At 37.7% G+C, this 11,329-nt stretch overlaps 1 protein-coding gene and 1 long non-coding RNA gene across 2 annotated transcripts in view; one reads left to right on the top strand and one right to left on the bottom strand.

The window, feature by feature from the left end:
* Positions 1 to 11,329, top strand: part of LOC110479923 (maestro heat-like repeat-containing protein family member 7) — an 86,733-nt gene that overhangs the window by 9,565 nt on the left and 65,839 nt on the right. The window contains exons 2-4 of the transcript XR_014956605.1: positions 4,009 to 4,083; positions 8,216 to 8,360; positions 9,653 to 9,801. The gene's annotated coding sequence lies outside the window, so the exon portion shown is untranslated. The remainder of the gene's footprint in view (positions 1 to 4,008; positions 4,084 to 8,215; positions 8,361 to 9,652; positions 9,802 to 11,329) is intronic.
* Positions 1 to 11,329, bottom strand: part of LOC146766937 (uncharacterized) — a 52,622-nt gene that overhangs the window by 9,604 nt on the left and 31,689 nt on the right. The gene's annotated exons all lie outside the window — the stretch shown is intronic.

The following is an 11,329-nucleotide window of genomic DNA, read 5'->3' as shown; positions in this document are numbered from 1 at the left end:
TTGGGTAGCTACAGACAAATCCTGGTGGCACAAATCCTGTCACACATGAATATTTCCAGGAGGCCAGGACAAGCATCATATCCTGCTGCAAGCTTGTTATTATGTTTAGTTGTACTTCTAGCAAGCAATGAAATGTGTGACCCTACCAGCATCTTCTAGATCACATCTGCTCATACAGAAAAGTAATATCTGAACAGAGCTTTTCCATGAAATTAAATGTGTTGTTTCTGCCACTTGGCATGCATGCTGTTCTGTTTTCGGGTCAAAATTAGGCTTCAAAATTCATCCAGGATGCAATGGAATGGGTGCAATAAAATCTCTTGTAGGATTTTATAATGCATCTCAAGAAAAAAGAATTTCACTAAATACTAAAGGCCAAAATTACTTGTTTCTAGTAGGTTATTTGGCTTTTCAGTCATTAGCTTAAAGGAATGGGAGGTGTAAGGAGGTAGTAAGGAAGATCACTTTTTCAGAGGCAGAAGTTTCTGAGTTCCTTCTCAACTAGTGAGCTCTACAGTGAGATAATTTCAGGTAAAAAATAAGGCACAGTGGTCTTCCAGTTGTGTCCTGAACTAATAATTTTTAATAGTGCCACTCAGGAAGGATCCCCCATATCAGCTCAACTGCTGCAGTTTATAAAAATAGCTTCATCTTCTAGGTCTGTTGGAAAGAAATTGCATCTTGGAGCTGATGGAGCATTTGTTCTGCCAATACCACTTGGCAGGCCAGTATCTGCCCATGTATCCAAGCTGTATAAAATTTTCATCTCTGGTCTCGCAGTTCCAGTGATTGTTTCTTCTTTGCAGACAGAGTTTTGTGAGTATTTGAATTAAGTATTTCAAATTGCAAGATGAGAAATCAGAAGCTAAACTTGCCTGAAATACTTGTCAGATAGAAAGCACTTTGAAGTAGACATAAACTGCAAAGCAAAAATTATCTCTTACAGGTGACATAAATAGAAGATTTTTTTTTTTTTTTTTAAAGCTATGAATGAAAGGTATTCTAATTTTTTTCAGGTTCTGAGTTTAGGGGAAAAATGAAAAAATTGGGAAAAAACCCCAATCTCTTCCTGGCTTTTTTTTTTTTTTTTTTTTTTTTTTTTTTTGTGTGTGTGTTTCTAGACTAAAACAGTTATGTTATATTTTCAACCAAGTCTTTCTGAAATGTACCTCTAACACTGAACTAATGTCACTAAACAGCAAAATAAAATTCTGTAAATTAATTGAAGTATACACAGGTAATATAATATCAGTATATTAAATAGGATCATGCTCAGTAAATAGAGAAAATATGACAATATTATCAAAATACAAATATCAAAATTTTTAAAATGTTGCAAAACTCCAATTATTCACTGGAATTATAAAAATTAAAATAATCTCATTTTCTGTTTTGAAAATTCTTTTGATAAGCCTTGTGGTGTGGAAGACTTCTGTGTGAAAATTTGATTAATTCCAATTGACAGGTTTATCACCAGCTGTCAGCTCAGTGTGTCTATCAGTGATTGAGAAAGAAAAGAAACAAATGTTTCAGGTAATATATGATTATACCATTGCACACCTGTTTCATTAACAAAAATCTAGACAATTAGTACTTGATTATTAGTGGTCATGAAAAGACTGATTGAAAGTGTGATGGTCATGAGCCTCAGTTTTAAAATTACTTTTTCTTGCAGCTTTTGTACATTTTTCTGATCTTCTCTCTCCAGTGATGTCACCAGTTAATTGAACATTTAAGAAAAAATAAAATTATAAAGATTTTTGGCATTACCATCTGTTAAGGAAAAAAAAATAGTGTTCATCTCAAATCAGACAGCTCTCATTTACCAACTGAGATCTTAGAAATGTCTTCTTTAGTTAAGTGGTCTCACGACCACTGCTCTGTTCAGTTACTCTGTCCTCATAGGAAGGTGAGGACCTGGCATCTGAATGAACTCCAGGAAAAGTAATTTCCAAGTAAGGAAGAGAATTCAAGATTCTACACGAAAAGGAAATAATGAAGACAATTACTGCCTGGGTAGAATCAATCATACAGAGCTTTCAAATCAGCTCTTTTATCCAATAAACCCACATTTTTAACGAATTAATTACAGCTCCAGTCTCAAACATCTCATAAGGCAGTGAGGCACTGGTGTTCTCTGAGCAGCATCAGGGCTTTGCTGGTGGAGTTCCACGTGGCTTTTAAGCTCAAATTCCCTAAGCAAAGCAGGGAAATACACAGACGTGCTTCTTCAGCAAGCACAGCTGTTGAATTGCTTTCATTCTTCTCTTGTGACTGGTTCCAGACACGAAAGAGTCCAAGAGTTCCCAGTTCTGTTGGTACCACCAAGAGAAGAAAAGGAAGAAAAACCCCTCATGAAACCCCTGAAAACAAAGAACTTTGTCACTGCATCTCCCATTCTGCTGCTTCTCTGTGGGGGATCCACTTGTTCATTTTCTCCCAAGTCCAAATGTCACTCTCTGAGGTGGCATTTCTTTTATGAACAAGATAAAGATGACACGAGAAATAAATGAATTTTTGTTTGTTTGTTTGTTTGTTTGTTTGTTTTCCACTGTGGTGGCTAAGATCATGGCCTGCTGGCTACCATGTAGCAATGTAAAATAAAACTCAACTTTTTAGCATTCAGATGAACGAGCAGCTTCTTTTCCCTCTTCATAGAAGCAAATGCACCAATCTCTTGAACTCCTTTGCTGGTGACTAAACTAAGCCCTGCTGGAGTGGCACTCCTGGGGCTTTGTAGCAGTGTGCACTGTGACCTCGGTGTTATTTCAACGTGCTTGCACAATTCCTGTCTTTTTCTAGCAGCTTTCTGCTCTGTGGTGTTGGCTCCCTGAGTGCCCTTGCTTGCACTTTTGGCTGCCCGTGCTGCTGGCTGCTGTGCTGTTTGCAGCACAGCCTGCAGCCCTGGTGACAGATTTCTAGCACAGATTTCTGATGTACTGGTTTGGATTTCTGGGTATATCTCTCTTTCATTCTTTCTGACTCAGAAAGGCTGAGGGGAACACTGAATAAAGGATTTTGACTAACTTCAGCTCCGCTAATGCTTCGCAAAGAGTGGATGTGAAGTTATTTATATCATACAGGAATACAGAACATTTCTCCTTGTGGGTAAGGAGATTTCACATGGTGCTTTGAAATGAAAGGCTTTACTTAACCTGCAAGATCTCAGTCGTTAAACACAACCAAGGTCACATCTGCAGAATGGGGAAAAAGAACATTTTAATAGAACATCTACTCACTAAGCAAAGGCAGAATAAAACCAGCCAATTGTTGCAGTATGAATGTAAGTTCTAATGAAACCGGTCTGTGCATATGTAACAGAATAATGTACGGAGTCCTCAGATAAACTTCTTCCACATGCACACTTATTTCACTAAAACACTTGTCTCTGTTCATACAGGAAGCAATACAATAAAGCTAAGTAGACCCAAGAATACCCAGGACTTCTCCAAACAACCAGCAGGTGTAACATGGAAAAAGCAAGAGCAGGACTCAGTTCACCTTCCCCCTCAGTACTGACAGCTCTGGCTCAAGGGTCAGCAGTGAGCACATTTGTAAGTTTGAGAGGTTTCTCTAGTTTTGCTCCTGGAAAGAAAATCTTAATCTTTTTCTGTTACATATAGAGCCAAGGTAGGAATTTGCCTAAATTGGCCAATAGTTAACAGGCCTGAGGCAGTTATTCATGTGTGTGTGCATATGCACTGGAATGGCAGGGATAGAAGCAGATCTCTGTGCCTGTGTGAGTGTTTTGGAGTCCTAGATGCTGAGAATTTTAAATATGTATGATGCATATATATATATTTGTGTATATATATATATATATACATACATATATATATATATATATATATATATATATTGCATATAAAAATATTATATATATAACATATATATGTTATATATAAGATATATATTTATAATATATGTACTTAAATAGCATATCTTGTATGCTCAGCTTGCCATTCAGAATTAATCATTAGTATAAATTAATTTTATTCATTTCCTCAGGCACAAACACAGACTGACTGCAAGGATCTGAGAATGCACCTCTGAAATAACATGTGGACATCCAAGTCCTATAGGGTAAGCTTCACCTGGGGTCTGGCCTTCAGAAGCACTGCAAAACAGATGTACAAGAGCACTCTGGATTATAAAACTGTAATCATCCTTCAGTCAGCATTAAAGATTTAATTTTAAGGCAATCCTTTGAGGAAGAAAAAAATATATAAGAAACTCAAAGATGAAATAATTCAATTACTTTTATGCATTTCTGTTTCAAGGAAAGTTTCCTTACATGTCCTTTTCTTGCTTATTTATATTTTACCAAAAGAATGTGTAAGCCCAGTATCATTATGTAGAATCCTTCATTAGCTGTAGAAGTTCAAGAGCCTGGTGTCAAAAAGCTGGAGTTTCTTGCAAGAGAGTTCTTTTTACATAATGACTTCCCTACCTAACAAACCTTGAACCATTTAGCATGGGAAGCATTCTCATTTTTCAGATAACAAAAATTCATCTGCAGTATTTTCTCCATAGCCGTGTAATGAGGCTTGTAGAAACATGTCACACAGAAATAGAATGAATAAATCAAATTGTACAGAAAAAAAAGAAAAACCCTCAAGGATTTGACTGTAGAAATGACAAAGAACAGGGAGCTCTGCAGCTCTGTTGACTGTCACTCGAAACTTTTTTTTCTCTTCTCCTTAGTAGAATGTTTTAGATAAATTTCCTCTTGCCATTGTATTGCCAGGGCAGGTTAGGGATTCTAAGAGATGCTTGGAAATGTCCAAAGTTCATTTGGAGGGGTATATTGGAGAAGCAATGGAGGTTGGTTTTCCTGAGGTTTCACCTACTTTATAGGTGATTACTTTTCACCTTGTAAAATGCTTTTTAAGTGCAAGAAAAACCCGCTCACAAGAGACTTCCAGGATAAAGAATCCACCTTGGGAAGTTTGTGTGTGCTTGTGACTCCTCCTCAGGTAGGGGAGGGAATTAATGATCTGTGGCTTATCTTTGGTGCAGAGAGTTTGCCAGGACAAATGTCAGTGAGGAAGGATCAACCTTTGTTTCCAGCAGCTGTCCACAGTCACTCTCTCTGTTTTAATGAATCTGAGCTGAAATACAAATGTCAAACAATTTCTTCACTCTATTGGAAAGGCTGGGAAAAGCGGGGGGTAGAGTGATGCTTCCATATGGGCACGGTGTGCAGCAGAGCTGCTCAACTGCACTTGAAGGGAGGGGGAAATGAGAAGGAAATGCCCCAGAGTTATGGAACAATTAGCTCCAAGTACATCTCGATGCATTCCAGCTCTGAACAGGGCAGGTTTGGCTGTGCTTGCACATCTCCTGCCTCTCCTCCAGGGAAAGGGAGCTGTGCCTGCCTGCTCCACTGGCAGCAGCAGCAGCAGCTGGGGGAGCCTTCTGATCTGTCAGAATCTGAGGTAATGATGATTCCCAGATTGTAGAAAGTCTCTGTCTTTCTGCCCCGCTGCCAAAGAAGAAGCCATAATTGGTCTGTGCTGGTTCCAAGGTTGTTTATTCTGTTTATCTCTCACATGTTCTGCTGCCCTGCCCAGCTCTGTCCTGCAGGGCAGCGTGTGGGGCTCTGCCCTCAGTGGGATGTTACAAACATTAAATACCAGAAACTCCCTGGGCTGGATTTACAATAACGTGCCAATATCTGTCACCTACGTTGGACAGTGTGTCCCCAGCCTGAACCAACAGAACAATGCCAACACCACAGTGAAACATGGAGGGCATGAAGAAGGAGAAAAAGGACAAGGCACACCCAATTTCCTCCATCTTGTCCCCTTTGGACCCCTAATCTAGAATCCTAAAATTTTACTTTTGCACCCGTGCCACACTTAATTATTACTCATATCAAACACTTAGAGCTGGTAATTCATCCTGTAAGATTGCAAACTCTTTTCCATGGGCAGAGATCACAGCCAGTGTCTCTGGGGGCTCTGTCCAGGGGGTTCCTGACCCCTGCCAGGCTCCCAGGGCAGCCAGAGGGAAGCTCTGGATTCCCACACTGATCTACAACCTGCTTTTCTGAGATGGCCTAGCAGTTGTTAAAATATATTTACAAGTACATGGGAAAATCAGTAATAAAAAACTGCACCCAATCTTTTGGTATTTGCATGGTCACAATTATCATTAATGATAAGACTATTAAGACAAGACTATTAAGTCTTGTCACTACAAACTTTGTTTTGAGTAGCATTTGATTTTATATACAAGGTGACATTCTATAGGGGCTACAAGAAAACTTTCCTGCTCTTACAGCTAGTGGCAACAGAAGAAATCAACCCAAGGCTGGAGTTTTGCATGTCAATACAGATGTTCTGCCATTAGAAAACATATTCAGTGTTTTTTCTGGTTTGGATGCTCAAATAACGTAAAGTTGCATATACAATTTTATTTATAGTAGAATATGTATAATTTTTCACAATTTAATCTTTTGGTCATATTTCCTTTAGTCTTTTTGGTTTTAGGTAGGTTCTGAAGCTCATTTGACAAAAGAATATGAGGGCTTGTGCAGAATTATGTGGTTTTATGCACATGCCACTATCTGTATTTTAATGTGTTCATTTTCTGAGCAGTAAACCCAGCATTTCATATCCATAAATTTTAAACTGAAAAAAAAAAAATTAATGCTTTACTTTCTCTAAAGCTTCAGTTAATGAAAGGTAAAAATGGAAAGCTGCTGTTCCAGACATGACAATTGCTGGAAACTGCTTTATGCAAACAGCAAGATTCTTTGTGGAAAAATGGAAAATTGCAAATGGAGATTTTTTTTTTTTTTTTCACCTAAGGGATTAACACTATAAAAACTCCTAACACTGCAAGTGACTAATCAATGCCTACAATATGCAAAAACATATCACTTATTTCGAGTCAGTCAAACAGATTGACCATTTCATAGTGTTTACTTAACAAGGAACTTTTCATGGTTCCTCATGCAGATATAGAGGTTTGGGTCAATTGCAACACAAATCATAAAGAATCATAAGTGGGTAGTGAGGGCAAGATTTCTGTCAGTTATCTGATAGAAAGCAAATAGAGTTGTTTTATCTCAAAAAAAAAGATGTATTTCATACTGGACACTAAATCTATCAATGGAAATGGAGAATACCACATTTAGAATGGAACATTATTTCTGTGTTAATTCTACACTGAGATTAGGTTTTTACAATTTTCGATTGGAGGACAGAACTTGGGGTTTTGGTGGGGGGGAAGTGTTTGGGTTTGGTTTTTTGGGGGGTGGGGTTTTGTTAGTTGGTATTTTTTCCCCATTTTTGCTTTGTTTTTACTTCAAGTAATGCAAGTTTAAGATGTCACATTCTGTGTGTTTACTACTGGCCTAAAACTCTACATCTTTATTCTTTTCAGCCTTCATTTGTTTTATTCAACCAGCAGCATGTGGATTGCCCCTACCTGGTGTTTACATAGAAAGCTTCTTTTTCTTTCTCCTTCCTTCTTCTAAACCATCTCATCCCACTGTTCACAGTCCTTATTTTCACTTACAGTTTTCATTTCAGTCTAAATCAAAGTGTCCCAAAATAATTTAACAGCCTCTCTCTAGCACTGCCAGACACACAAGCAAAAGGAAAATCTGTAGTTTTTTTGTGACTTGCAAATATTAAATACTTAAGGACTTCAGGATATATATATATATATATATGTATGTTAATAAATAATTCAGACTTTAAGGCTTAATATGAATATGAATAAATTTACTGCAGATGAAACATAAACTACCACTTCTCTTTTTTCCCCTTTTAATTTTTTAATGTATTTTTTGCTAACAAATGGTTTAAAAATAATAATGTTCTAAAAGAGCACTTCATGTTCTTTTTAAAACTAGCTAGGACATTGAGGAGTTCCGAAATGTGTCTCTAATGTTCTTCCTATAAAGCAGTTTAATAAGATGTCACAATAAACATGTAAAATTAGATTTATTTTATCAAGAGGCAAAAATAACCTCATTACACAGAAAGCTTCAACAAACTCAAGCTTCCCTAATATATAATCCAGCAGTTTAATTTGTAACCTGATTATTGCTCTTAACAGAATTCATTAGTACCTCAGAGTCCTATAAGTTGTTTGAATGATACTTGTTATAATTAATATTTAGTCTTTAATACTGTTCAGAGTTTCCCAAACTTTCAGAATGCCTCTTGTAATGGCTTTTTCTTTTTTTTTAATTTGCCAGCTGTGCAAACCTCACTGCCACAAGGATACAGGGAGGCTTCACAGATGGAATATGGCCTTGCACTGATTAAATAACCATTTGTGCTCTCCTGCAGCAGAAGATGGGAATGCCCTGTCTGAACCATGGTGCTTCCTCTCATTCCCAGGTAGGTATTATTCCATATATCTGCATGTGTCCTGTATCCATGTTTGTGCCATTTAACTAACCTACAGTGGGCTGGTTTGGGCTGGGTTTGATTTTGTTCATCATTTCCAGCACAAAGCCAAGGCACAGCCCTGTACTGACTACTGTGAACAAAATGAACTTTGTCTCAGCCAAACCCAGCGTGTGTGGGCTTGGACTGAGTGTCTCCAGGGAATGGCACTGGGACATAAATTCTGAATCATTCCTGAATTTCAGAGAGTGGGAATGCTAAGCCACGGGCAAATGAAGGTAGCAAAGTGTACACTCACCTTCCATGGGTGTGTGATTTGTATTGCTGGTGTTCATACACCTGACTTTTAAAATTCCAGAACTCCTCAGGTCTAAATCTGGATACTTTTGGTTTGCTCAGCTTGAAAGTTGCAGCTTAAAAGATCAGATGTAAGCTATTGTCTCTGTGTCTTTGTTTAGGAACAGGGAACGACCAAACTCCCTTTTGCGTGGCTGCTGCTCTGCTCCTGCCCCTTCAAGCTGAGTTTCTGCTTGCTCTGCTCCTTGAGAACTGCTCATCAGCCAACATTTCCCTTTGCTTCTGCAACATAAATTTTAAGGAATTTAGAGCTTTTAGAGGAACTAATATGTTAGTTATAAATAAGCCTTACTAGAATTAATTAAAATAAATGAGTAGGCCTTGATGAAGTTAGGAGTTAGTAGTTAACTAATAATTGTTTGCTTGTCAGCACAATGTTTGGTTAGCTGGGTTTATAATGAAGAATACACAAACTGACAAATAGCTTTTAGGAACATAAGACAATTGTGGCCTCCTCTGTTCTGAAACCAATTGAAGACAAGGAATGGGAGTTCTACCAAGAGTTCATTTGTCATATTTGCATTGAAAAGGTAAAAAGGTCAGAATGAGGAAGACTTCATTTACTTCCTCATTTTGGGACCCTGACCCATGAAAGGGACAACGACCCATTTCAAGGGACAAGCTATGCATGCTTAATGGCTTTTGGAGTGATTAGCATACGAAGCAGGGAATGGGATGTACCAAAATTATGAATATGTATCTGTATTTTTTGTATTCAATACTTGTATGGATAAAAAGACTCTGTAATCACCTGGAAAATGTGGTGTGTATTTGGGAGTAATCCTGCACACTGCCTGGTGTCAAATAAACATAAAATACACACTTTCTAACTTTAAACTGTTAGAGAGTTTTTGTCCATCACATTGGATATCGGTACTAGATCAATATCCATATTTTTTTAATAAATCACCTCTGCTGTCTTTCAGGCTGGAGTGCCCTCCAGCTGCTGTGAGCCTTGCTGCCCTGGGCCTCTGGATTTGATTGATGAGGATGGGGCAGCACTGCTTTCCTGCAGGGCTTGAGCTTCGTGTCACCATCACAGCCCTTGGTGTTGTCACTGTGGTGTGGCTGACCGGTATGCAAACACTTCAGGAAGTATCCTCAGCTTGATGCTTGCTGAAACTGGTGCCCTTGGTGCCTTGAGAAGGCTGACCTACGCACTAAAACAGTACAGAATCTGAAAAATATAAAAGCTAAAACCTGTGAAAAATGCCAATCACTTGGTTTTTAAAATTTAAAAAGTTTAATAATAATAAAATGGTTATAAAAATAATCATACCATTAGAGTAATAAAGATTAGAGTTAGGACAATTACAAAACAATAAAAAGCAAAGAATTACTGACGTCTGGATGCTCTCGAACACTAAGTCACCAAAAGCATGACTTGTGAACAAAGGAATCACCCTTAAACCAATACACTTGTTGCATATTCATACATCCTTCATGGTTATGCATACATTCTATTCTAAACAAAAAACTCTGTTGTATGTCAACTGTTTCCTTTAATCCCCTGGTGTCTTCGAGTCTGAGCAAGGCCTGAAGAAATTAGCTTCTTCTGATAAGAAGCCATCAATTCCTCTCCTTTGGAAGATTTAGGTGTTCTTTGAAGCGAGTATCTCATTCCTAAAAAGAAAACTCCCCCAACATACACAGTCTCTATTTTAACATTATGTTGTAACCTAAAACTACACTTAACACAATACGTAAGAGAATTAATACAGCATAACTTTCTAACATTACACATATAATATTCATTGTAACATTTGCAAAAAGCCAATCATAAATATGCATTTTTCACAAACCTAAGGCATCACTCTCATGGGAGCTGCAAAAACTCACAAGGAAAGTGCTGTCTAGGGAATGGAGTTGCCTTCTCCAAAGTAGGATAAAGGGGCAAAATCTGAGGGGATGGCATGGTTGATGGAGTCATCCATCTGCTGGTCACTTATATTTCAGATAAACATAAATAAAAAAAAATTTGCTTTCCCTCATAAGCAGGGGTTTCCTCATTGGCACAGCACAGATGCAGAAAGTCTTTTTTACAGCTAGAGGACTTAAGGACACAACTTTTACCTGAGGTGGTGTGAAATTGAGAGCAAGGAACAGGTGCCAAATTCTCCCATTCCAGAGGGGTTTCTCATCACATCAGTTAGACATGAAAAACCGTGGCACTCATTTTTTTTTGCTGCACAAAACCCATTAAAAGTTTAATTTAAAAGAAAATGGCACTTTAAATTATTTTAGTTTTAAAAATAAAGCATTAAAGAATACAATTTGAAATTTATAAAGCCAAGTGTATTTTCAGATTTCACAATGAAATGTTTTGCTTGTGCATCAACACAAGACCACAAGGCTCGCCTTGCAATTCAGGTATTGAGAACTCCAAGCCTCTGAGGTTCAGTTTTTACTAGCAGCAGACAAAATAAATATTTCAGCACAGTTTGAGATAACCACAACTGATTAGAGAATGCTCTTAAGTTCTAAGTGTTATTAGATCTTTATCCCAAATTAGAGTGGACTCAGGGTTTCATTCAGCACATGAAAGAAACTCTTACTTTCAAGTTCAGCATAACACTTTAGCCTGCTGCTTTTGTTTTTCCTTT

This window comes from Lonchura striata, chromosome 7 (assembly GCF_050655825.1).
Source record: "Lonchura striata isolate lonStrDom1 chromosome 7, ASM5065582v1, whole genome shotgun sequence".
Lineage (NCBI taxonomy): Eukaryota > Metazoa > Chordata > Aves > Passeriformes > Estrildidae > Lonchura > Lonchura striata.
The sequence above is the reverse complement of the archived record's forward strand: the minus strand, read 5'-3'. Positions and strand labels throughout refer to the sequence as shown.